This window comes from Canis aureus, chromosome 23 (assembly GCF_053574225.1).
Source record: "Canis aureus isolate CA01 chromosome 23, VMU_Caureus_v.1.0, whole genome shotgun sequence".
Classification (NCBI taxonomy): Eukaryota; Metazoa; Chordata; class Mammalia; order Carnivora; family Canidae; genus Canis; species Canis aureus.
In genome coordinates, this window is record NC_135633.1 from 13775551 (window position 1) to 13801663 (window position 26113).

Genomic DNA, 26113 nt, shown 5'->3' on the forward strand with positions numbered 1-26113 from the left:
GGAATTATACAGTATGTACTCCTTTGTGCCTGGGATGTTTTGGGATTCATCCATGATATTGCTTGTTTTGGTAGTTAGTTCCTATTTGTTGCTTGCTCGAGTTCCATACTATGATACACTGCAATTTATTTGTCTGTTTACTTGTTGATGGAACATTTGGATTGTTACCAGTTTTTAGGAACTATGAATAAAGGCGAACTGAAGGGATGCCTGGGTGGCTCAGCGGTTGAGCACCTGCCTTTTGCTCAGGCCTGATCCTAGATTGCTGGGATCCAGCCCCACATTGGACTCCTTGCATGGAGCCTGCTTCTCCTCCCTCTGCCTGTCTTTCTGTGTCTCTCATGAGCAAATAAATAAAATCTTTATTAAAAAAAATAAAGCCACACTGAATATCCATATATATGCTACCATGTTGATTTATTTTTCATTTCTCTTGGATTATAAACCAACTTGTGGATTATTAGGTCATATTGTAAATGTGACCTGAGCTGAAGGCAGATGCTCAACTATTGAGCCACCCAGGCGTCCCAGTTGTACCATTTTATAACCAAAGGTGTATGGAAGTTTCAGTTCTTTTGGGTACTTACCAGCACTTGGTATTTTAGCTAGTTTAATGGATGTGAAGTAGTATCTCACTGTGGTTTTAATTTGCTTTACTCTGACTGATGACAGTGAACATCTTTTTAGGTGTATATTGGCCATCTGTTTGTTCAAATCCTTTGTCTTTTTAAAAAATTGGGTTGCTTATGTTACTGAATTGCAAAGCTTCTTACATTTGGAACACGAGTCCTTTGGCAGCTATGTGTATTGTAAATGTTTTCTTCTTGCCTTTTTGTTTGTGTCTTCCTATTTATTATTTAACTTTTGTTGAGGTATAATTGAGATATTAGTTTATTTTTTTAAAGATATTATTTATTCATTCATGAGAAACAGAGAGTTAGGCAGAGGCAGAGTGAGAGGCAGGCTCCCCATGGAGCAGGGAGAGCCTGATACAGGACTTGATCCTGGGACCCCAGGATCATGACCTGAGCTGAAAGCAGACGCTTAGCTGACTGAGCCACCCAGGCATCCATAACTTTATATTAGTTTCAGGTGTACAGCATAATGATTCAGTTTTTGCATATACTGGGAAATGATCAACACTATAAGTCCAGTTAATACCTGTCTCCATACATACTTTTTCCCTTTTAATAGTTAACTCTTGTTTCTATAATTGTACTGCTTGGGCTAGAATTTTTAAACTTTTAAAATATCAAGATAGTTAAAATCAAAATGAATGCAGTATATGTCCTTGTTTTGCTACTGATTTTTTTTTCTCCTTATATCCTATAAAATACTTTACAAATTTTTTGAATAATTTATATTAAGTGTCCTATTAGTGTTTTTACTTAATGTTATTATGAGCAATGTAATTTTATCACATTTGACTACATGCTATAGATATTTTTTCAACTTCTAGTGTTTCTGATAGTTTTTGCATTGACAGATACATTCTGTTGCCTAAGTAATACTGTTTCCATTATTGCAGAATGGCATTTAAAAGTCTCCCTATAGCTGTTGCCGAATAAATTTGACCATGTTTGATACGATGTTTTCATGTTTGCTTTCCTCTGTTGACTAAATTTGATGCTTTTTTTTTTTTTCTTTTTTTTTGCTCACCCTTTTGTTGTTAAGCACCGGTGTTATAAGCACCGCATTGTTATATTTTATTTAAAGAGAAATCCTGTTGGGACGCCTGGGTGACTCAGCGGTTGAGCGTCTGCCTTTGGCTCAGGATCCAGGATCGAGTCCCACATGGGTCTTCTTGCAGGGAGCCAGCTTCTCCCTTGGCCTGTGTCTCTGCCTACCTCTCTCTCTCTCTCTCTCTCTTTCTCTGTCTGTGTCTCATGAATAAATAAGTAAAATATTAAAAAAAAAATCCTGTTGAGCTGCTTTTTTTCTAATGAAGCCACTTAACGTGACCATGATTAATAGTTGGCCTCTGTATTTTTCCCTCCTTGCTTTCTCATGTGTGACCTGTGTTTTAATCCTTTCATTTTACGGTGACTTACGGACAGCATTTCTTTTCATTACCTGTAGTGTGGGTGGGGAGTAAGTCAAGCTTTCATCTGTATTTTTTTCATCTCATGAGTTGTGGTTGTGGGCAAGAAGTACGTATGAATCTATGAAGAGCTGGTTGGAAAGACATTGAAAGTATGTATTATACGTTTTCTTTTTCCTTAAAGCATTTAGAGATTTGTTAAGTAGGGGGAGAATTTCTGTTGTTTGGACTTTATTGCATGAATTCATATTGTCACGATTCTAGTAGCACTTTTACTGATGTCTTTAGAATGAAATCAAATGAAAATTGGTAAGATAATCAGTTATTCTCCGGGAGTAAAATTTTAATCTTCACAGCCTTCTGGGGTTTTTAGGGTGTGTGTGTATAGGCAAACTACTGCAGACTTAGTTTGCTTAGTTTATGAGTGCAAATTAAAAGCCAGCTATGCTAGTACTGATAAAAATGCTTTTGATGCTAATGTAATACTGCTTGCCTCTTTTAATGTTAGTAATGGCAAATTGTATTTGTTCTTTGAACACATAGGAAGGGCGTGAAACTGATTTTTCCTCTGTGGGACTACTTTCCCTGGTGGAATAAAAGTTAGATAGAATGAGCATTTTTTCCCTCTTAAACTCTGAAGAAGACAACTTCCTCTATTTTGCATTTTTGGGTGGTGGTTATAGCACTTGTTTTGAGGTTTGACCACCCTTTGTTCAGCTATTTTTATTTTTACATATCATTTTGAGTACATTTAGTGGTATTTTAACTATAATAGCTTGTGTAATGAAATTCATGCATATTATATCTTAAAACTCTGCTGTTGTTTTGACTTAATTTGTATTAATTGGTTTATGCTATTTCTGCTTCATCTGAGTTTTTTTTCTTTTTTTTTTTTTAAAGATTTATTTATTTGAGAGAGAGTGTGCATGAGAGAAAGCATGAACAGAGGGAAGAGGCAGAGGGAGAGGGAGAAGCAGGCTCTCTGTTGAGCAGGGAGCCCAGTGATGTGGGGCTCCATCCCAGGACCCTCGATCATGACTTGAGCAGAAGGCAGACACTTAACTGTCTGAGCTACCCAGGCACACCCTGAGTTGTTTTTTTCTTTAGCCAAGTAAATGCCTAGTTTCCACCACTGAACTAAAAAGCCAAATAATTGATTTGCAATGTTTGTTTTCTCTGCTGAACATGTAAATTATTTAAGATATGACATAAATTTCAACTTATTGGTTGTTCGTGACCACTCTTCCACCCCCAAACACCCCAGTAGAGGATGGACTTTTTTTAAAATGAATTTTATATTTGCAATTTGCTTTCATTACTCTACCGCTAGACACTAAACAATATCTGGGTCACACACATTACAATGTTACAATGTTTTTTTCAAATGCCAAGGATCCCATAGTAGTGTAATATTTGGTTTCTATAGGTGAATAGGACTGGTGGTCAGCCAAGAGTGTCCATTGAGCACTTTTGTGCCAAGGACTGTGAAGAGAAGAGAAGGAACAGAAAAGACTGATGGAAAGAGCCCCACCTACCAGAGCAATAGCAATAATGACTGCATGGTTTTTATGGAGCAATATGACAACTTACATTCGAAGTAATATACTAACAGGAAGGACTTGAGTGCTCAGAGGGTCACAAATTGAAATTCGGGGCTCAGTTGGAATCCGAAGTTCAGGTGAGGGCAGCTGTGAAAAACCACAAAGGAGAGGTACAAAAGGGGCAGTTTTCAGGGACAGCCAGTGTGGTCTAAACACAGGAGAGGACAGACATTTTGCTCTTAATGGAAACTATGTCCTAAATTGAATTGGAACTCTTGATTTTGTTACGTGACCTGGAGTAAATGCTTCAGAGAACTTTTACCATTCATTCATTCATTCATTCATTCATTCATTCACCATTGTTTAGCTTTCAAAGGTCTTACTAAACAAATTTCAGAATCAATGAAACTGGATAATTAAAAATAAATAGACGTCATGTAAAATAGTTAACAATTGTGTATTTCCTGGCACAGAAACTCAGTATACAAAATGCTATAAATTATGTAATAGTGACGTTTTAGAAGCCATATAACCTAATAGTTACTTGTAGATTTAAGCTGTCACTATGTCCTTTTGTGAATAAAGCATCAGGCATATGCCCTGGGATTTTCAGATTTGTACAAATTCTGTTGAAGCCTTCACTGCTGTTTTTGGGTTCCATACCATGGGGTAATAAGGTCATTTTTCAGTGCTATTCAAGGAGAGAAAACCAAATTACGCTGCAGAGGTTCTAGTATGTTAATGTTTTGCTGGATGCTTTTCTGTAATATTCCCAGACATAAAGTTTTAAATTTGAGTAAGTAGATTGAGAGAAGCCTAATGAATTCCATGCTCCCTCAAAATGGAATCAATTGCTGTTCTTTCTCCAATCCCTGCCCCAGTCCATATCGCACAGTAGTATTTCATGAAAAAAATTATCCTTTTATAAACCAAATAAAAGATACAGTGGAGGAAGAGACTCCTTATACGATAGCAAACAAAAAATACTTTTATGCACTAAAATGAAGTGTGACATTTCTGTCAGAAAACCTAAAAATGCTACCATGGTTCACATAGAAGACTTGAAAGAATAGAAAAGCGCACTGTATTCTTAGATTTGAAGATGTAAGCTCTTAACTTATGTCAATTCTAAATGCTAATCTACAAGCTCAATGGCATTCTAAAAACACTAAAAGAATTAAAAACTCCACCAGTTACTCTGTTGTTAAGTATTAGTATAAGTTCATTTTGTAGAAGAGTAAATTGAATCTCAGAGAAATCAAGTAACCTCTCCAAGGTCACGAAGCTACAAAGTGGTTGAAGCAAGGCTTCACAACAAGGTGAGTTTGAGAGCTCAGACCTAAGAATAATATTTAGTAAGCACTTAAATCATTCAGCAATACTGTTCCAAGTAAAGCACTATATATATTTTTTTCAATTAGAATAGCATTTAAATATATTTGGAAAATAAGAATCTATGAGACTGCTAGAGAGGTTCTAGAGATAATGCATGCGGTGTTTGAAGATTTATAGGTCCCTCCACCCAGTTTCACTTTCCTCATATCCACAAGCAGCTATTCAAAGCATCTTTTTTTTGACTAGTTCATCTTTCCCCTATGATCTGTTCTTTATATGTCAGGTTTCATATATGTGGATTTTTTTGGGCCATCTATTCTGCTCCATTAGTTTTTCTGCCTATTCCGTGTCAGTTCCATTCTATCTTAATTTTACAAATGGTTAGGATAAGCCTCGCTGCTGTGTTCATTCAATAAAAAAGTCATTGAATGAATATTTGTGGCCAATACTGTATGTACTAGGAACTGTATATGTGCTGGCAAAACAGCATTGAACAAACCAAACAGTTCTGTCTTGTAAAGAATTTCTTGGGTGTTTTCCTATTCATAAATTTTACAACCATCTTCTGGTTCTTCTGGTTCTGTCACCTTCAGTGCCAGATCCAAAAACCTTTTGATTTTATTTTAAAAAAAATTTTAAAGATTTTATTTATTTATTTTAGAGATAGGGTGGGGGAAGGAACAAAGGAAGAGGGAAAAGCAGACTCCGTACTGAGCGCAGAGCCCGATAATGGGGCTTGATCCCACAACCCTGAGATCATGATCTGAGCCAAAACTAAGAATCAGATGCTTAGCCAGCCAAGGCACTCACGTGCCGTATCTTTAAGTTGTGTCATAATAATGAAAATAGGCATTTTGATAATGCTTTTCAAGTCATATGTATCTCCCGCTGTCTTTGGCCTTTATTTAAAGCTTTATAGTTTCCTTCCATAAAGGTCTAGAATATATTTTATTAGATTTACTCCTAGTTACCATTTATTTGCTGTTGCTACTGTAAATGGTATCGTCTATTTGACTAAAGTTTTGTAATAACTTGTATTCAGAAATGGCCTTTCTTGGGAGGGAGGCCTGAGGATTGTTATATAGATTTTTGTATCCAAATACCTTGTACAACTCTTGCCAATGATTATTCTGTATATTCTGTAGGATTTTTTGTATTGATGAACATATCAGCTAACAATTTGTTTTCAGTTCTTACTGTATTGTTTGGACCTCCAAATATAATGTTGAACATGGTGATGGTGGACATTCTCTCTTGTTCTTGATTTTAGAGTTTCACGGTTAAAATTGTTTCTGCAGGTTTTTAGTTCCCTTCTAGTCCCACTTGCTATGAATTTTTAAGATGTGACATTTTCTCATGCTTTCCTGTATCTCTTGTGATCATGTTATTTTTCCTCAATCTGCTCATATGGTGAATTATATTTGTAACTTTTTTTAAAAGCTTGTATATCCTTGTGTTCATGGATTCCTGGAATACTTTGGTCATAATGTATATTCTTGTTTTTGTATTTTTGGATTCTGTTTGCTGATATTTTATTTATGGGCTTTCGGGTTTTTTGCATCTATATTTTAGTGAAGTTGGCCTATGACTTTGATTTTCCTTAATGTCCTTGTCTGATTTTGATATCTGGATTATACTGGCCTCATGAGTTAGGGAGTGTTTCCTCCTTTCCTGTTCTCTGAAAGAATCTGTGTAATTCTGGAATTCCCTGCTCCCCGAAAGCCCAGCAGAACTGGCTCTTGTGACTTCTGGATCTGATTGTTTAGCAAGGCTTTTCTGTTTTTTAATTTTTTCTCTTATGTTGGTCCTAGGACTATTCAGGCATTCTAATTATGCTGTCCCCAAACAAGGCTGAGCTTAAATAAGAGGAGGGAGGATTTATTGATAAGAAAACACAGGAAAGGGAGAACTTCAGGAAGGAATCAGAATTTCAATTAGAGACTAAACTTTGGTCCTGATAAAAGTTGGGGGTGGCTGGATGGGAAAGGAGCTAAATCTGAGACTTTGCTGGTTAAGAAGGAGCCCTCCAACCAGGCTGACGTGGGTAGAGGTGGGCTAAAGTGGTCTTATTGAATTGACGGCCCCCCATTCTCCCTGCTGCTTTTACGCTGGAGTGATCAAGCAAATGTGCACCAGCAGAAAACAAGACCTGCCAGAAATAACAAACAGATTTAGGTTCCACCCCTAGCCCTGCAAGGGGGTTATTTTGGCACTTTCTGATCATTCAGTTGTTTTGGCGCGTTTTGATCATTCTTTAGAATGTAGGTGTAAAGAATAAAGGATGTCAGTGCCATCCTTGTAGAGTTCCCTACCCCATCCCACCACCTTTCCATGAAGGGAAATGTGTTGAGAAAATACATTTGCTCCTGGGGAGTCCTACTAGTAGAAGAGGAGAGCCAGTATGGACACTCTCCAGAGGTTTAAAAGTATTGACCTGCCTTTATTTCTTTACTACAATCAGTTTTCTCTTTTATTGTTAAGTTACTTAAGGTACTATGAAAATTAACTGGTATTTTCAGAGTTTTCCCATTTAAAAAAAAAAAGATTTTATTTATTTATTCATGACAGAGAGAGAGAGGGGGGGCAGAGACACAGGCAGTGGGAAAAGCAGGCTCCATGCAGGGAGCCTGGTGTGGGACTCCATCCCCGGTCTCTAGGATCACACCCTGAGCTGAAGGCGGCGCTAAACCGCTGGGCCATCGGGGCTGCCCAGTTTTGCCATTTTTTATATGCTGTTTCTTTTCATAACTGCATATAGGGTCTTCAAAAATAAATTATATTACTTAGTATTTTTACTTTTGCCCATCCATGCTGTTTTTTTTTCCATCCATGCTGTTATATATATATATATATAATAAATTATATTACTTAGTATTTTTACTTTTGCCCATCCATGCTGTTTTTTTTCCATCCATGCTGTTTATATATAAACACAGTTTATGTAGTGCCTTTCAGAAAAATTCCTTTTTTTCAGCTTTTGTCTTCTATTCTTAGCTAATGTTTTTACGTAAGTTTTTCTGAATGCAACAAAAAATGGATTAAGGCAAATCTTTGGGCCAACCTGAAGTTTAACTTTGGAGACTAAGTATTAATGAGTTTCTACAGAAAAAATTTTCAGTTGCTTTTGTTTATAGATTGAAATTAGTGAAATGAGCAAGTCAGCCAGTGAGAGTTGCTTAATGCAGTCCATTTACAATTTTTGACTTAATATCCAGTTTTAGTGTCCATTGACCTGACTTTAGGTAGAGAGTGTATGACTCTAGACAAGCATGCAGTCATTCTAGGTATATTGCTGCTTAAGAAAATGACTTTAAAAAATGTGTTAGAACATGGGAAAAAAAGATGTTGCTCTCTTGTGGTTTTACAGGGTGCCAGAGGTTTGGTTGCTTGTATGTTTCACTCAATTGCTTTCTGTTCAATGAGTAGGATCACCACCATGCCTCACAACTTTGCAGACTCACTGCAGAGGAAATAGCAGGAGGTAAAATGACCTCAAATGAATGTGGCTTTTTTTGTGGGATGAAGTGAGTAGACAGGGCTACAACTAAATAAACGAATTATGCAGGAAGACCTTTACTTAACTCATCTTTATATTCTTTTACTCTGTGACTCTCTCGCCCCTATCATTCCTTCTTCTTTAAACATTTGTACAATGATTAGTTTGTTGTAAATATGTAACATGATTACAGTTGAGTTGTTTAGTATTTTTATAATCTTATTTCTGGTAAACTCTTTCTTTTCCTCTTTTGGGCTGACAGCTTCCTTATTGTGAATGCCTTAAGGTAAGAGGTCTTAGACTCAATGTTGGTTGGATGGAACTAACTCGCTTTATCTTGTCATGTTGGATTCTCTTTATCCTGCAAGTTCCTGTTGTTTTGATTACATAATCATTTTGTACTTGGGAAAATAAAACTGATTATTTGTATTTCTCTACCATAAGTGTTGGGTAGCATGATGACCTTTTACCAGTTTAGTATTGGGTATGAGATGTTTTGATATAACAATTTGAAGGGGAAAGAGAGGGCAGCCAGGATGGCTCAGTGGTTTAGCGCCGCCTTCAGCCCAGGGCGTGATCCTGGAGACCCGGGATCAAGTCCCACATCAGGCTCCCTGCATGGAGCCTGCTTCTCCCTCTGCCTGTGTCTCTGCCTCTTTCTCTCTGTGTCTCTCATGAATAAACAAATCTTTAAAAAAAATAGAGGGGAAGAGAAATCATAATGTACAGTAAACTTGCAGTTATCTGTGAAGGTAGAAGGGAGTCTGTCTGGATAGTTTTAGATCTATGTTTATTGCAGTGTCCGTCATACATACCTAGGAAACATTTCTTTGACCACTGGCTGGCTTATTACCAGTGTCAGGATTGACCGAGATGTGTGGGGACGGTTTGAGGTCTGGACATTTAACTCCATAAATATAGAGAAAATAGAGACAATACATTTATTTTGTTTTCCAAAGGTAGCTCTCAGTGTAATGTAGTGGTTTTGGGCACAGAATTGAGCCAGACTGCTTGGAATCAGTCTCCACCACTTATTGCCTGTGGCTTTGGGCAAGTTACTTAACCTCTTCTGTCTCCTCCTCTTCACCTGTAAGATAGAGGTGAATAATAATAGTGCTTACCTACTTCATGGACTTCTTGTGAGGTTTCAGTAAGCTAATGTATCTAAAGCACTTAGTGCCTGGCACATGTAAATATAAATTGTGTTCAGGCATTACTGCCAAGTCAATACATGTAATTCTGTGTGTACCTGACTTATGTGTCCCTGAAGGAGTTTGGAGTGTAAAACTTAATTTTTCTGTTAGTCAGATTTACAGTTATTTTTGAATAGCCTCAAAAGTGGGGATTGAAAGAATCGATAAGATATCTGTGTTTGGGTTGTCTTTACTGTACACCGTCTGTCTTCCTCAGGAAATATTTTTGTCTTAGCTGTTCCGTGACCTGGCCGAGTTAGGTTCTTTTGCAGTGACCACAGCAGGGAAGCATGTCCTGGGAGACTGGGATAGGTGGTTCCCCTGCCCTGGGTTAGATTTCCTGCTGTAAAGCAAAGGTTTTGCTTCTCTTAGAAGGGGCACCTAACTGAACAGATGTCATCTCATCCCTGGGCACTCTAGTGTTAAAAAGAAGTGAATGTCCAAATAGGATTTATTAGGATAGTGATTCATTCATTCAACAAATATTTCTCTAGGGTTTATGTGCATGGCCTTAAGGAGTTTGCAAAGACAAGGCTTTCCTGTCCTAAAGTAGAGTGTTGGTCCTAACTGAAGGGAAAAACATGAAAATGATTGTTTTGTTCTTCCTGTTATCTCTGACAATGGCCTGGTTCTCTTTTAGAAATGTAGTTTATGATTGCTCTCTCTGTGCACTTAAAAGTGTTGGTATATCAGATTTGTTTTGTAGAGGAAACTTAAGAGGGAAAACTGATTAAGTTCTCTCATCTGGTTAATAAGATGGTTAGGATCTGGTTAAGTTTCTTTCTGATAAAACGACCATTTCTTTTTTTTTTTTTTAAATAATAAATTTATTTTTTATTGGTGTTCAATTTGCCCACATACAGAATAACACCCAGTGCTCATCCCATCAAGTGCCCCCCCTCAGTGCCTGTCATCCATTCACCCCCACCCCCCGCCCTCCTCCCCTTCCACCACCCCTAGTTCGTTTCCCAGAGTTAGGAGTCTTTATGTAAAACAACCATTTCTTAGGAGTAAAAAATTACCTGTGAATTTTGTTTCCCAAATAATTTAGTGAAATGTCAATATGAATTTATTCATGTTGGCTTTAAAACTTTTTGTTGATAAAGATATTCTGCATCTCTAACAGGTCTGTTTTACATTTGGTAAATAAATTTGTTCTTGGCAAGATGTATAAATTTTGAATTGTATTTTCCCATTTATTTAGAGGATTACGGGTCGCAGCACTGCTCATGCTGACACCCGGACCTTTGAAGATAGTAATATCAGATGGCAGTACATCTACACCTGTGCCTCTCCAGTATTTGAGGTTAAACTCACTGTAGCGTTTGTTATCCAGAAACTATGGTATCTTATCCATTCTGAGACATTAAAAAATTATTTGTTTAATATCTTTGTAATTAGGATGCATCTTCCAATTGATGGCATCCTAGAATCAACAGAAGATGGCATTTTTTCCTTGTCTTGCCTTCTGTTTGACAACTAGTAGATGCCTTGAGGGCAAGGACTTACTCATTTGTGTTATCCTTCAATGTGTGATTTGCGTTTAGAACCCTACTTTTGCTGAATTGCAATGTAACAGTTTTTAGGATCATCTCAGTGAGTGTTAATTGAAATGAGAGTTTCTTTAGGAACTTTTGCAGGAGGATGCATTTAAGAGGAGGGCCCGGTAAATGCTGATAAGTTAAATGTGACTTCAATTGCCCCCCCTTTATACCCATTTGGTCTTCCTCTTGTGGTTCTCTTGTTCATATTGATGCAAACCAGAGACAAAGTATTACATAGACTTTACCAGAATTAGTTGCTTTTAGCAGATGCTAGTGAAGTGTTTAAGAATGTTACGTTCTTATTTATGATATGCTATTATTTTGTGAGCATCCTTTGGATATTGCACTATGCTATAGTCACTTTTCATTATGTAAATGAGGAAATGGGGAATCAGTGTGTTTAGAGACATGTTTATTTTCGTCCATGGTGATGGAAGAAAGGCCAAAACTTCCTGCACAAAGCTGCTTTAGAAGCATCTTCTGAATTACTATTTTTTTTTTTTTGGTTATTTTTATTGGTTTCAAATTAACTTATTTATAAATAGCTCTGTGATTATGAGACCTTGGGTTTTCACATCCTTATCATGATAAATCAGATGTTTGTTTGAAAGGTAAAGTAGGTCTAGACACCCTTTATCTTGCCCCCAAGTACTTTAATTATCAGTCTTGCAAAATCTAGATGGAATCTTAGTGCTAAAAGAAACTGCGTACTGAGTAGCTCTAGTTGTTTTCTATAAGTTAAGCTTTACATGTGGATGATTAGAAAAGTCTTATCTGGGACCTTAATTAGTATTTTACTGGAAATGACTGCCATGTAAATTTTTAAAATAGATTTTATTTAAGAAAATTTTTAGATTTATAGAAAAATTGAGAGGATAGAACAGTTTCCATATACCCAGCATCGAGTTTCCCTGTTAATAACCTTGGACATTGTGCGGAATATTTTTTATAATTAATGAAGCAATATTGATGATACTTTGTTATTAACTGAAGTTCATACTTTAGTCAGGAGTCCATAGTTTTTACCTGTATCTGTTTTCTGTTCTGAGATTCAGTCAGGATACCACATTACATTTAGTTGTCATGTTTCCTTGGGTTCCTCTTTGCTGACTTCCTTTGTTTTTGATGACCTTGACCAACTTCTTTGAGGAGAACTTACAAAGTATTTGTAACTGCCCCTCTATTGGAATTTGTCTGATGCTTTTCTCATGACTAAACTGGGGTTACGGGTTTTTAGAAGGAAGACAGAAGTGAAAAGTGCCATGTTCATCACATCACATCACATCACATCACATCACATCACATCAAGGGTATCAACATAATTCTTACTATTGATGTTGATCATGGTCACCTGGCTGAGATATTGTGTGTGGTTTCTCTACTATAAAGCCATGTTCCATACCGTATTCTTTGGAAGGAAGTCGTTGTGTGCAGTCCACACTGAAGGAATGGAGATGCTGTGTAATTTTGTGTAAACATATCTAAATGGCAGAACAGTTTAAAATTGTACCTGGAGTTAGTGAAATTTTTGTTTTCAACAAAAACATCACTTGTTAGCATGCATTCAGAGATTCGATTTGGCAAAAATTTTCACCCTCAGTGTTGCAATCTTCGCTATTGTGTGGCAGCTTAGATGTTCCTCTTTACTACTTTTTGTGCCATCTATTTGATTCTTATTTTTGAGAAAATAAAATGAAAGCGAAATATGGGAGATCAGTATCCAAAAACTCTTAAATAAAATTTGTTAGTATTTTGATCATCATCTATTGCTTTTTCTCTCTTAAAAGTATTATTTCTAAAATTGAGGACTTGGTTGATATGTAAATTATGATTAGAGACCAGAACAGTTTAGGACCCAAAATGATGAAGGGAAAGCACCTTGTCGGAAACCCCCATGACAATAGCCTCTCCTTGTAGTTCCCATTTGTGTGTTTCAATTATAAGGCTTATGTTAAAATTAGATCAGAATTTCCATTGTACACTCTCAATTTCATAGTTGTGTAACTGCCATATAAACTTGATTGTAAACAAAGGCCTGTAATGCTGGGCCTTATTTGAGCAATAAAGGTGAGAAATTGTGGTGAGGACCAGATTTGATTTTAAAGGTGAGTATTAAATTTTTTTTCTTATGATTTCCCAAATTTTTTACAGCTGGGATATATTATTTTATAATAAAAAACTAAAGTAAAATAATATTTTGTTATGCTCTTGAGACTTTATTATTACATGTAATTATATATAGTTCTTTTTGATAATTTTGATAATTATACTTCTTTTAGACTATTTTCCCCAAACTATTAAGAACTTAGAACTATTTTTTTTTTTTAAAGATTTTTTTAAATTTATTTATTCATGATAGTCACAGAGAGAGAGAGAGAGAGGCAGAGACACAGGCAGAGGGAGAAGCAGGCTCCATGCACCGGGGGCCCGATGTGGGATTCGATCCCGGGTCTCCAGGATCGCGCCCTGGGCCAAAGGCAGGCGCCAAACCGCTGCGCCACCCAGGGATCCCAAGAACTTAGAACTATTTAAATCCATATACCTTCCTTCACTTTTTATTTTGTTGACTGAATCTTTCTAGTTCAGAGAATGAAAACTGTTCCTTTCAGGAACTGTGTGTCTATGTATATCTCTTTGTAATAAATTGTGGTGTTGGTACTCTGAATGCAGCTCAGTTTTAATAGTTTCGTGAATAGAAAAAATATTCTGTTTTGTCCTCCACTCTTCTTGGGCTTACGAACGACATACAAAAAATTATTAGTAAGAAGGGGGAATTCAAATTTTATAGGTGAATGTGTTAGATTCCTGGGTCTGCTATAACAAATTACCATAAATGTAGCTTTAAACAACAGAAATGTATTCTCTTGCAGTTCTGGGGCCAGAACCTTGAAGTCAGGTTGTGGACAGAGTTGGTTTCCTCTGGAGGTTCTGAGGGAGGATCCCCTTCCATGCCTTTCTCCCAGCTTCTGATGATTGTTGGCAGTCCTTGGTGTTCCTTGGCTTGTGGACACATCACTCCAGTCTGTCTTCACCTTCATGTGGCCTTCTGCTCTGGGTCTTGTCTGTGTTTGTGTGTCTCAAATCTTCCCCTCTTTTCTTTTAGGAACACACAACCATTTGATTCAAGTCCAGGATGATCTCATCTGGAGATCTATAACTTAATTGTATCTTCAAAGACCCTAATTCCAAGTAAGATCAAATTCACAAGTATGAGCATATTAGGAGTTAGGCATCTTTCTGGGTGCCGCAAGTCAGTCAGCCCACTACAGTGAGTAAAACCTTTTCTCGAATTTGCTAATGAGCATTGTAAAAGTACTTTTACTAAAGGGAAGAATAGTATCCGACCTATGTACATACAAATGTGATTCAAAATTTAGTTGCATGTTTATTTTCTCTTCGTGTGGTTTGTAATTGATGTGGCATTCTTGTACTGTAAAATTAGGCTGTGTGCATATAGGCAAGCTATAATTTGGGACTTTAAATGGTGTGAGCAAAGTCTTAAATTCTACGAACACATGGCATTTAACTCTTGACTTTTAAAATATACATATTTGGGTATTTTTGTAAGATGAATGTTTATATGCTTCCTTTTGATATGAATCATGTTTTCTCCACTTAAAAGAGTTTAAATTTGTCCAGTGATCTAGTCTGATTTAAATTTGTGTGCCACAAGGAGGGATTTCACAGAAACCAGGAATTGCTGGGTGGATAAATGGGGCTAAATAGTTAGAAGTAAGAAGGGTAGGTAGTCTTTGGTGTGAATAGACAGAGCCACTTTCTGAGAAGTGCTGGCCCAACCTTCTGGCATGTGGTTAGGAGAGAACCTCTGGTAAGAACATTCTCTCCTCTCCCACTTTGAGATGAAGGTCATGAGAAATTTAGTTCTTATTTTTAGGATAAGAGGTTTAATAAGGCTCTTTTTCTTTTAAGTTCAGTTGTGCTATAGACCCATGGCTACAATATTTGGTACTCTAATTTTTTTATTTTTTTATTTTTTATTTTATTTTTTCTAATTTTTTAAAAAGAAGCCCCTTCTTCCATCCATTCTCTAGCCACTGGAGTCTGTTCTGTTTTGTAGTACTTATCTCAAAAATTTTCATATTGGGGCTCCTGGGTGGCTCAGTCGGTTAAGCATCTGTTGATTTCAGCTCAGATTGTGATCTCAGGGTTGTGAGATCAAGCCTGCTTGGGATTCTCTCCCTCCCTCTCCCTCCTTCTCCCTCCTTTTCTCCTCTCTCCCCTTCCCCCACTGTCCTTACCTCTCTCTCTATCTCTCAAAAAAAAGTTATCTTTATTCTGCTTATTTATGTGTCTCTGCTACTAGGATGCAAGCTCCACAGGAGGAAGGAGCCACATGAGTTTTATTCTCACTCAGGACTATATCCCAGTTCCTAAGCAGTAAATACTCCAACAAATATTTGTCAAGTGAATGAACTTACTATACCATGGGTACTCTTGAAATCCGTATTACAGGGGCAGCCTGGGTGGCTCAGCGGTTTGGCGCCTGCCTTCATCCCAGGGTGTGACCCTGGAGACCCCGGATCGAGTCCCACGTTGGGCTCCTGCATGGAGCCTGCTTCTCCCTCAGCCTGTGCCTCTGCCTCTCTCTCTGTCTCCTCTCTATGTATTCTCATGAATAAATAATAAAATCTTTAAAAAAAAAAGAAATCCATATTACAGTGTTAATATTCTTCACTTGTACCTATATTTCTATAAAATGATTAAGCACATTTAAAAATGTATTACTGAAATAACTTTCACATATAATTGACCTACATTTCCCTAAATATGTATAAAATGCTTTTACTTTTTTTCCTCCTTGAATCAATAGAAATCTTTTGCCACAACATTTTAAAGGGTATTGTAAGTGAAGTGTACATACACACTGCTTCGATTGCCTTTGTGGGATGGTTGTTGACTAATCCCTGTGAAAGGAAGTATCAGAAAGACTTCTGTCCATTACATACCAAGACTGGGAAAGGAAGGCTTATTCTACAGCCAGTGTAGAATAAGATCCGAGCATCAAACTCTGTAGTGCTTTTCATTTTATTTAGAATAAGATCCAAAGTCCTTAATCATGGCCTTCAAGGCTTTGCCTCTTTTAACTTTCTGAACTCATGTACACTTTGCCCATTCGTTCTGTGTAGCCACATGGCCTCCTTGCTATTCCTCACACATGATACCTGCACTCTCACCTCACTACTTTTAATGTCTCTCTGCCTGCAGTGATCTCCCCCACATAGCAGCATGGCTGACTCCCTCTGGAGTCTAGGATTTTATTGATCTAGGATTGATCTAGGATTTTATCCTGAAAAGTCACATTGCCAGCAAAGCCCTCTCTGGCTCTCTTAAGCAATATCACATTCTCCTTGCTAGTTCCTGCTGCTGTCAGCCCCCTTTATTTTCCTTTAGAGTTCACATGACCTTTCCTATATATATTTTGCTTATTTATATGTTGATGGTCAACCCTCTACAAAACTGCCAGTCCCTACAAAAGCTGGGATTCCATCCTTTGCTCCTAATGCATCATAGGTGCTCAGTTAGCATTTATAAATTGGATGGGTTAGTGAATGAGCCCAAGGAAGGTTCATGTGGAAGTTTTAAAAGTTTAATAGAACATGGACCGTGAAAATCACCAGCCCCCTTTTACTTCGAGTTTTGCTCCTACAGACCATTCATTCTCTGTCTGGAAGAAATGAGAAATGAAGACGGGGTTTAGGATATTCTAGGTGGCAGTGGATAGAAGGGAAAGGAAATGAAAAGGGAAGCAACCAGGCCCTGGGCAGCAAAAGTTACAGCCAGAAGAGAGATGTCAGCTACCTGCTTTATGAGGCAGCCTTTTCTAAGTTTGGAAATAAAGAGAACCATTTATTTATTTGTTTGTTTGTTTATTTTTAAAAGATTTTATTTATTTGAGAGAGAGAGAGGGAGGGAGCACAGGAGCAGGGGGGAGGGGCAGAGGGAGAGGGAGAAGCAGGCTCCAGCTGAGCAGAGCTCCATCCCAGGACTCTGAGATCATGACCTGAGCTGAAGGCAGACACTTAACCTACTGAGCCACCAGGTGCCCCAAGAGAACCAAATTTTATTTTATTTTATTTTTAACGATTTTATTTATTTATTCATTCATTCATTCATTCATTCATTCATTCATTAGAGATACACAGAGAGAGAGAGAGAGAGGCAGAGACACAGACAGAGGGAGAAGCAGACTCCATGCAGGGAGCCCGACGTGGGACTCAATCCCGGGTCTCCAGAATCAGGCCCTGGGCTGAAGGTGGCGCTAAACCACTGAGCCACCCCGGCTGCCCGGGAACCAAATTTTAAATGCTTCCTTTGAGCTGAGCAGTCCACAGTAGCCCTTTCAAATGAGAATCACTGTGGCCATCTGATAGGTCAGGAAATTGAGATTTGAAATCCCAAGATCACACATCAGGTAATTGGGATATCCAGGCCTGACAGATTCCAAAGTCCATGCTCTTTCTTGTACTTAGTTTATAATACCTGGAGGGGGGATCCCTGGGTGGCGCAGCAGTTTGGCGCCTGCCTTTGGCCCAGGGCGCAATCCTGGAGACCCGGGATCGAGTCCCACATTGGGCTCCGGGTGCATGGAGCCTGCTTCTCCCTCTGCCTGTGTCTCTGCCTCTCTTTCTCTCTGTGACTATCATAAGTAAATAAAAATAAAAAAAAATTATAATACCTGGAGGGGGGTTCTGTATATATTAATAATTTACGTTTCACACACTGGTTTAGAAATCTGAGAAATTTTTTTGTGTCTTATTTTACTCCTTTAACAAACTTATGAAAGTAGCTATAATCTCAGCCTCCCAGGTAATAGTACTTGTTAGTGATGTGATCTGCTGCAAATTCTACAGCTACAAAGTAGTGGGAGCTCAGGGTATAAGCAAACCTTCCTAACTTAAACTCTGATATTTTTTCTGCTATATCACATGCATAAAAAAAAGGAATTCTTGATAGAATCTACAAATTTTGTTTGACACAGTATGGGGACTAAGTATGTCCTAATAAAATTAGAGAGCCAGAGTTTTTTTTTAAAAGATCAGATGGGGCAGATTTCTCATTTCCCTTAATAGCCAAGAAAGAGGTTTATTCCTCTAGGAACACTCATCTGGTTGTGGTATTGCTGAGTCTAGAACCAGGCTTCCTCACATTCCTGTGCCCTGCTTTTATTACTAAAGAGTTTGTGTTTAATTCATCTAGACCTTTCCCTTTGATTCCCTCTTTCATTCACATATTTTGGATTTCAAAACCTACAAAATTTTTTCTTTCCTGCTCGTTTGGGTCTCCCAGCAAACCAGGTTGAGTTCTTCCCACAGGTAATGGTATCTTGTGTCTCTTGTGTATCTTTCCAGAGATACTTTAAGCACAGTAATGCAAATAAGTAAACTCTGTTTATTTAACAACATATCTTGTAAATTCCTCCACGTTTATTAGTACATGAAGTCATTCTTTTTTTAATGGCTGCATTCATATTGAATGAATGTTTCATAATTTAAGCAGTCCATTTATTGAAGGATATTTGTTTCCAGTCTTTTAGGTTAAAAAAAAATTCAATAATGAATGACCTTGCACATTTCATTTCTTGTCTGTATAGATGGATCAGTAGGATACATTTCTAGAAGTGAAATTGCTAGATCAAAGAGTATTTTTTATATTCCATCCTCAGATCTTTATTCTGAATGTAGAAATGGAATGTTTTCATTTCGAACGAAACAGCTTTTGTTTTTTTCTATTTGGTAATAGCAGTTTGTAACTTTAAAAATAATTATTTGAGAGTGTTGGGATTTATTTTTAAACTGGTTCATGCTGTATGCTTTGATGTTAATATGACAGATTAAAGAAAGTGTAATGGAAGCAGGACATTGCTTTGGAGTCAAACCTGAATTTGGATCCCAGTCCTACAAGTTTACTGACTGTGACTTTTGGCAGGTCATTTAACTGTCGAGCCTCAGTGATCTCATCTGGAACAGCAATACCAGCCTTACAGAGTTGTTGTCTAGAACTACTGTATTGTGTTGATTCTAAGACACATTTTTCCTTTACATTCTAGCATCTCTGACACTGAGAGGCTTCATAGTCAAAGACATGCTAGAGTTGTTTTGGTGGCTCCCTCCTCCCTTTCTTGGCGCATAAAATAATGTTGGCCTTAAAATTAATGGCATCTTAGATTTGATGAAGTAGGGTGATTCCACAAACTGGCACAAATGAACTGTGCTAGGGCATGGTATAGGTAGAGGAAGTAGGAAGTTCGGTGTGATGAAGTAGAACGTTCAGGGTTGGGGTAGGCTGGATGGGTGTTAGGGGAGTGGATATAGCAATGGAAGTTTTGCTCTGGGCAGCAGTTAGCATAGCAGATCTACCACATAGTAATAGAATAGTGCAGTTTGTTGATGGAGCACAAGGATAGACATGACTCACAATTCTGGGTATATGGAAGTTGGAATTATGGCAGATTGTTGATGGGTAACAGGACTTTGGCCTAGGGTTGGGATTTAGGAACTGTGTGCCCATTTATAGCAGGAAGACTTTGAAATAATGGGGCTATGGGAAAAAAATTTGCAAATGATACATCTGATAAGGGATTTGTATCCAGAATATATAAAGAACTCTTACACTAAACAATAAAAAGACAACCCACTTTAAAAGTGGTCAAAGATTTGAACAGACAATGTGAAAAGACATGTGAAAAGGCACTCAATATCCCATCTTGGGATGGGACTGCAGGGAGGGGCACCTGGCTGGCTCAGTTGGTAGAGCATGCAACTCTTGATCTCGGGGTTGTAAATTTGCCCACGTTGAATACAGAGATTAGTTTAAAAAGATTTATAACAAAAAACTATAAGGAGATACTACTGTATACTCACTAGCATCGCTACAATCAAAAAGACATACATTCAGTTAAAATATTGGTGAGGATACTGAGAAATTAGAACCCTCAAACACTGTTGATGGGAATGTAAAATGGCACAGCTACTTTGGGAAAGAGTTTGGCAGTTCTTCAAGTTAATGGTATGATCCAGTAATTCCGCTACTAAAAAATGTACCCAAGAAAAGTGAAAACATATGTTCACCCAAAAGATTGTACATGAATGTTCATGGCAGCATCATTCATAATAGCCAAAATATAAAAACAACTCCAATGTCCATCACCAATGGATGAGTAAATATAGTATGATACAGTCATATGATGGCATATGATGGCAAAGGAATGGGAAATGAAGTACTAATGCATGCTATGACATGGACAGATGTTGAAAACATATACTAACAAGTAAAAGAAGCCAGACACAAAAGACCACATATTATGTGTTTGGATTTATATGAAATGCCCTGCTCATGCAAGTCAGTAGAGGCAGAAAGTAGATTGGTGGTTTAGTTGGCCCCAGGGGTGGGAGAGGATTGGGAGGAAGGGGAAATGCCTGCTGAGGGGTGTGGAATTCCTTTTGAGGGTTGTGAAAATGTTCTGGAATTAGGTTGTGATGACTGCTGCACAACCTTGTGAATTACTAAAAACTGTTGAGCAGTATACTTTAAATGGATGAATTTTACAGTATGTGAATTATATTACAGTAATGCTCTTAAAAAGAGGCCCTATTTCTAGGAATGACCTGGATTATTTACTTAGCAGATTATCTGTATAAGAAAAGAGTTAAGGGTAGAAGCAGCCAGTTTATAAGAGCTGAAACACATGTTAATTGGGAAAGTCTGAGAAGAGGGAGGAGTGATGGTGATGTCTGCGCCTGCTGGGAATAAAACAGAGGCAGTTATCAGCATTGTGACTGTCCTGCCAAGGTCAGATGAGTTAGAGCTAACAGTGCTGAGACTCTGAATGTGGATCTTGTATTGGTTGAAAGTGCTTCCTGCCTGAAGTCAGAATTGGCCCTGAGGTCTGCATGGTGGGGACCCCCAGCACGGGCAAGACCCTGATATGGAGAGGAAGGATACAGAGATAAGACCCAGGTGAGGCCTGGCCAGTTGCATGCCCTAGAGGTCAGGGACTGTCTTCATCTGAAATGTCCGACAGAGGCCACTGTTACGTTGCTTAGGCAGCTTTGGTACGCATGAGGGTGGAAGTAAGGAAGGCTAACTTAAGTAAGTTAATAGCGAGCAGAATGGAAAGGATGGCTGGATCTGGAAATTCCCCAGGAGACAAGATTCAGTCAAGACAAGAACCGAAAGACACAGTAAAGACTTGGTGTGTTAAAGGGAATGTCATGGGATTTACTCAGTTTTCCAATGGGGATAGTATGAGCTGTTTATTAATGTTCACATATCATTCACAGGCTTATGTTGGCCCTCTGTTTTTTACTTCTGTCTGTGCCAATTGTCCTTGTGCTTTAAACAAATTAAGTCTTACCCTTAAAACTTCATTTAGGCTTTGTACGTTATCTTTTGAAATAAGATTGCAATTATTGGAGGATGACAGCAAATGAATAACTATTAAGTTCAAACAAGGAGCATAAACTTAATTATGCTGCATGATGGAGGCACTGGCTTACCATTGCTCACTGGGTTTTAAATATTATGGCAACTCTGAGGGATGAATATGTAGTTGTGTAGGCAGTATCTGAGTTAAGCTTATTGTACCTGCTAGTGGTCTGTATGTACGAATAATGGCTGTAGCCATGGCAGGGCCCTCCTTTCCTTTTTATCAAAATCACTCCACCGGTACTGTGAACTAAAAGTTTTTGTTCACCCAATAGATTAGTTTTACAAGTTGTGATAAAGTTGGTGGAGGGAAGGGGTAGGAAGAAAGAGGAAAACCTTTCTCTTCCCTTCTTTTCTTTTGAAGCTGTGGGTTTGGAAGGATAAAAGCTTTGAAGAGTAAGCTGACACTCCCTTTGGAGAGCTGACATCATGAAATGGTGGTTTACTCTTCTGAATAATTTTTCTTTCAAAGAGTCTGAAGCTTTTTCTTTTTGACCTGTGCCGAAAATGTTACTAACAATTCATTTTGCTTTAGAATTTTGCTCTTTAAAAGAGCAAGTATCACTTGAAGGGTTGGGGTGAGCTCCACTGCAGCATGCTCTAATTTGGACTGATAATTTTTCACCTTGTGCCTCTGGGTGAGCTCTAGCTCTCCGGAGGGGATTGTTAGTTTTAATTTGAGAGTGGAAAGTGGAAGGAGCAGTGTGGAGAGAGGTGAGTGGTTATACAGAGAATGTTATCAGAGGGAGGTAAGTGCTAGGGATAACAATGAGGTAGTAGAGAGCAGGAACAGGATGATGTGCTGGAGTGTCTAGGGGTGCCCTAAAGACAAGCTTTTCCTCCTTGGTGTAGCTTTGGCCTGGCTCTCTACACTGGGAAAAGAAAGGAAATTCTCTTCCCATCTCTTCTTGGGCCAAATGCCTCTGCTGCAGAGTTTAGATTAGAACTCAGAGCTAATACGACTCAGGACCATATTTCAGTGGTGGCTTTTGTGATCTGGCCTTACGGACCTAAACACAGATGAGAACAATTTTTCCTTGGGAAATGAGCACCGAGTAACTTACTTAGAAATAAACTTTTGAAATAGGGCCAGTTTTTAAGTTGACTTTGTACTGTACTTTTTCTTGTTGCGTACCAGGCCCATTGATTTGCACCTAGGTACTTCACATAAGATGTGAATATCATCCTTAGAGATTGCACAGAAGTCACATGAAAGGCATATGGGGGGTTTTGGACAATCTGAGATAATTAGCAACATTGCCTGAAGGCCTAAGTTTTGTTAAAAAAAAAACAAAACAAAAAGAATTACTGGACTTTTTCTTTACATTAGAATTGTGGAGGATCCATTATGGAGATCTTCATAATTATACTTGTTAGATTAAATGAAATACTAAGTCCAGTCAGGAAAAACTATGTCCTTGCCTGAAGAAGTATCAAGCATATTGGAAACATTTGACATAACAATAAGGGAGGGTGTTGCAGGGAACAAAGGTTCTCTGTGACTTGACAGCTGCTGTTAAAAAGTGACACCAGGAAGAGCCTGACTCTGGCTCCAGCTGCCTGAAGTTACTGCAGCCTTCTCTAGTGTTACCAGAGGAATTTGCACTGCTCTTGTGTTAGTAGATAGAGGCTGCTGATGGATAGCTAACTAGGTCCTTATTGTGCCCTGTGGAATCACTTTCTGACTTCTCAGGACAATCTTCTGGACTACTAGGTTTTCTAATGGCCAGTATTTTGGGGTTCTATGTACTAGGTACCTTGCTTAACTCCAAGGAATTTCTAAGAAGCATGAGTTAGGTGGTGGATACATCAAATCTGGTTGGAAATATGTAACAGGGCTTTAACTGGAATTCTAACCTATTTTAGTTTCTCTTGAAGCCCAGAGGCTGAGAATAAAACAGTAGTTACCAAGTTACCTTCATATTTCAACGACTTGCATAGAAGGTAGCCTTAAATTGGTTTTGCATATTTTGCTCGTACCTTATCTCCAGGAAATAAAAGTGTGGAGAGTTAAGGGTTCTAAGACAAGGATGTTTTGGGAGAGAACTGCTAGAATGTGGTGTGTTCTGTGTCTTTTCCCACCTCCACACACAGCTTTTGGAGGGGTGGATGCTTCTCTTAAGCCCCTTTCATTGAAACCAAGTGATAGAGGAAGCTCTAATAGAAACATTCTGAGAACTTGACATGTATCCCCTGATGTTTGGCAGAGCATAAGGAATAGTATGTGAATCTGTGGATCTGTAGCACAGCAGAAAGGAACAGGGCTGTATAGTTAGTAATCTGCATTTCAGAAGACAGTGTTTCCTTGAGCTTCTGGATGGAACCAGGTTAAAACCTTCTAAAGAGGGACATTGTGCATGACCACCTAGAAGATGATATGAGCCAGAGGGAAATGCCCATGGAAACCCCAAAGACTGAAGTTTAGAGGCATAAATGGCCAGTACTCATCAGGTTCTGGGAATTACACATGGAGGATCCCATGTAGGGACTCTTCTAGGAAATCCACAGAAAGCTAGCATGGACATAAGATTTCATTGGTGTCGCCTCTTTGCCATTCCTTACTTCTCCCCACTCCTTCAGCTCCAACCCTAAAGGAGCCAGAGACAGCCTTGTTAGAAGTAGAATAAAATGGGGAACGAGATGATGACTGGTGTCCCCCTCACCTTGCCCCACCCCCACCCCAGCCCAATTGCAGACTTTTTAGCTCTAGCTCAGAAAGGGAGAAAAGCTTTTGAATTTAGATGAGTATTGACTGATACACTGCACAAGACATCTTAATTATTGAAATCATGATGTCTTAGGGCTGGCAGTGATTGAACAACTATTTGTATGATTGGAAAAAATTGGGAGACTTGTGTTAGCTTTTGTTCATGAGCAAGGAAAAACTTGCCCACAGAAGGGCTTTGAAGGAAAGTTTTATGCTTATACCCTGTTGAATTTAGCTCATTGCATCATTTATACTTTCACATATACACATATATGAAAAAGATAAGCAATTGTAAACGTAAATTTTAAGTACCAATTACTAACAGAAGGTATACATAAAGTTTGGTGTACAGATTTTCCAAATCGCAACATAGGTCTAGATTTTCCCAATTTCAAATATTCTATCACCTTGAGGGGTAAGAGTAATCCAGGCATATTGAGATGGTTTTCTAGTTGGAGTGTTTGTAGGTCTTGCAAAGGAAGTAAGATATGGATTGGGCTTCATTAGGTATGACCTGTAAGAACCTACTGTGTGTCATAGGCTGTACTTTGTACTCCACATACAGTATTTTACTTTTCACCGTAATAATCCTGCGAGCTTAGTATTATTTCCGTCCCATTTTTTTTTTTTTTTTGAGGGAGGTTGGGGCTGAGGGAGAGAGAGAATCATTAAAATATATTTTGTTATTTATTTATTTTTAGACAGAGCTGGGAGGGAGGGGCAGAAGGAGAGTGAGTCTCAAGCAGACTCTGCCCAGAGTCCAATGCTGGGCTCAGTTGGAAGAGAGAATCTTAAGCAGGCTCTATGCTCAGTGCAGAGCTCAGTGTGGGGCTCGATCTCATGACCCTGAGATCACGACCTGAGCTGAAATCAAGAGTTGGAGGCTTAACCGTTTGAGCCACCTAGGCACCCCAGTATTATTTACATCTTATCAGACAATGAAATAAAGTTCAGACAGGTTAAGTGAGGTGCTTTAACTTCCCACAGGTAGTAAAAAGAGAGAGCTGTATTCTGGTCTATTTGACTTACATCTCAGGCTCTTTCCACTCCACCCTGCTGCCACCCTGCAGCCCCACACACCAGGGTACAGTGGTAGGATGAAGCTGCATAACCTCAGCAGACACTCCTAGCCTGGAAGAGAAGGGGGGCATACATAGCACTCACTGGTGACTGCAGCTCTTCAGTCCCTCTGGTCATCTTCCCCATTCCTCCCCTAATCACCCCCCACCCCACCTCCGCCCCTTCCCTTTCTGGAAGGTTTCTTTTTTTCCCATGGTCCTCCAGTGCCACATCTATAGTGGGTGCTAAGATGTGCCCTCCTTAAATTATCCCTGTTCTTAACCCTTTTCTGTTGAGGAAATGAGCTTTAGAGATGTTAATCATTTTACCCAAGGACTCAAATAGCTGGGAAGTGGAAATGGCACCTGGGTTTGAATTTCAGGTTGCTCAGACTGTGGAGCCCATATATTTTCTTCTCATTGTGCTGCCTCCAGCAAAGACCTCATATACATGTATTAATAGAAAATGAGCCCTTATAAAACCTCATGTTTTGGTTTATCATAAATTAGAAAACATAATACAAGTTTTGTGGATAGGATTAAGAATGGGAAAGTACTGACTTGAAATGGAGGGGAGCGGGGAACCACAGAATTCTGTATCTACAGTATATCAAGATGTGGATTCTTTAAAAAAATTTTTTTTTAAAAAGATTGTATCTATCCATTCATGAGAGGCACACAGAGAGAGGCAGAGACACAGGCAGAGGGAGAAGCAGGCTCCATGCAGGGAGCCCAATGTGGGACTTGATCCC

General features: G+C 38.6%; 1 protein-coding gene across 5 annotated transcripts in view; it reads left to right on the forward strand.

Moving 5' to 3' along the window:
- Positions 1 to 26113, forward strand: part of RRAS2 (RAS related 2) — an 89201-nt gene that overhangs the window by 32801 nt on the left and 30287 nt on the right. Inside the window, exon 1 of one of the 5 annotated variants that reach the window (XM_077866402.1) lies at positions 20972 to 21128. The exons of the other annotated variants lie outside the window; for them this stretch is intronic. The gene's annotated coding sequence lies outside the window, so the exon portion shown is untranslated. Of the gene's footprint in view, positions 1 to 20971; positions 21129 to 26113 lie in introns of those variants that run through there. 5 annotated transcript variants of the gene reach the window in all.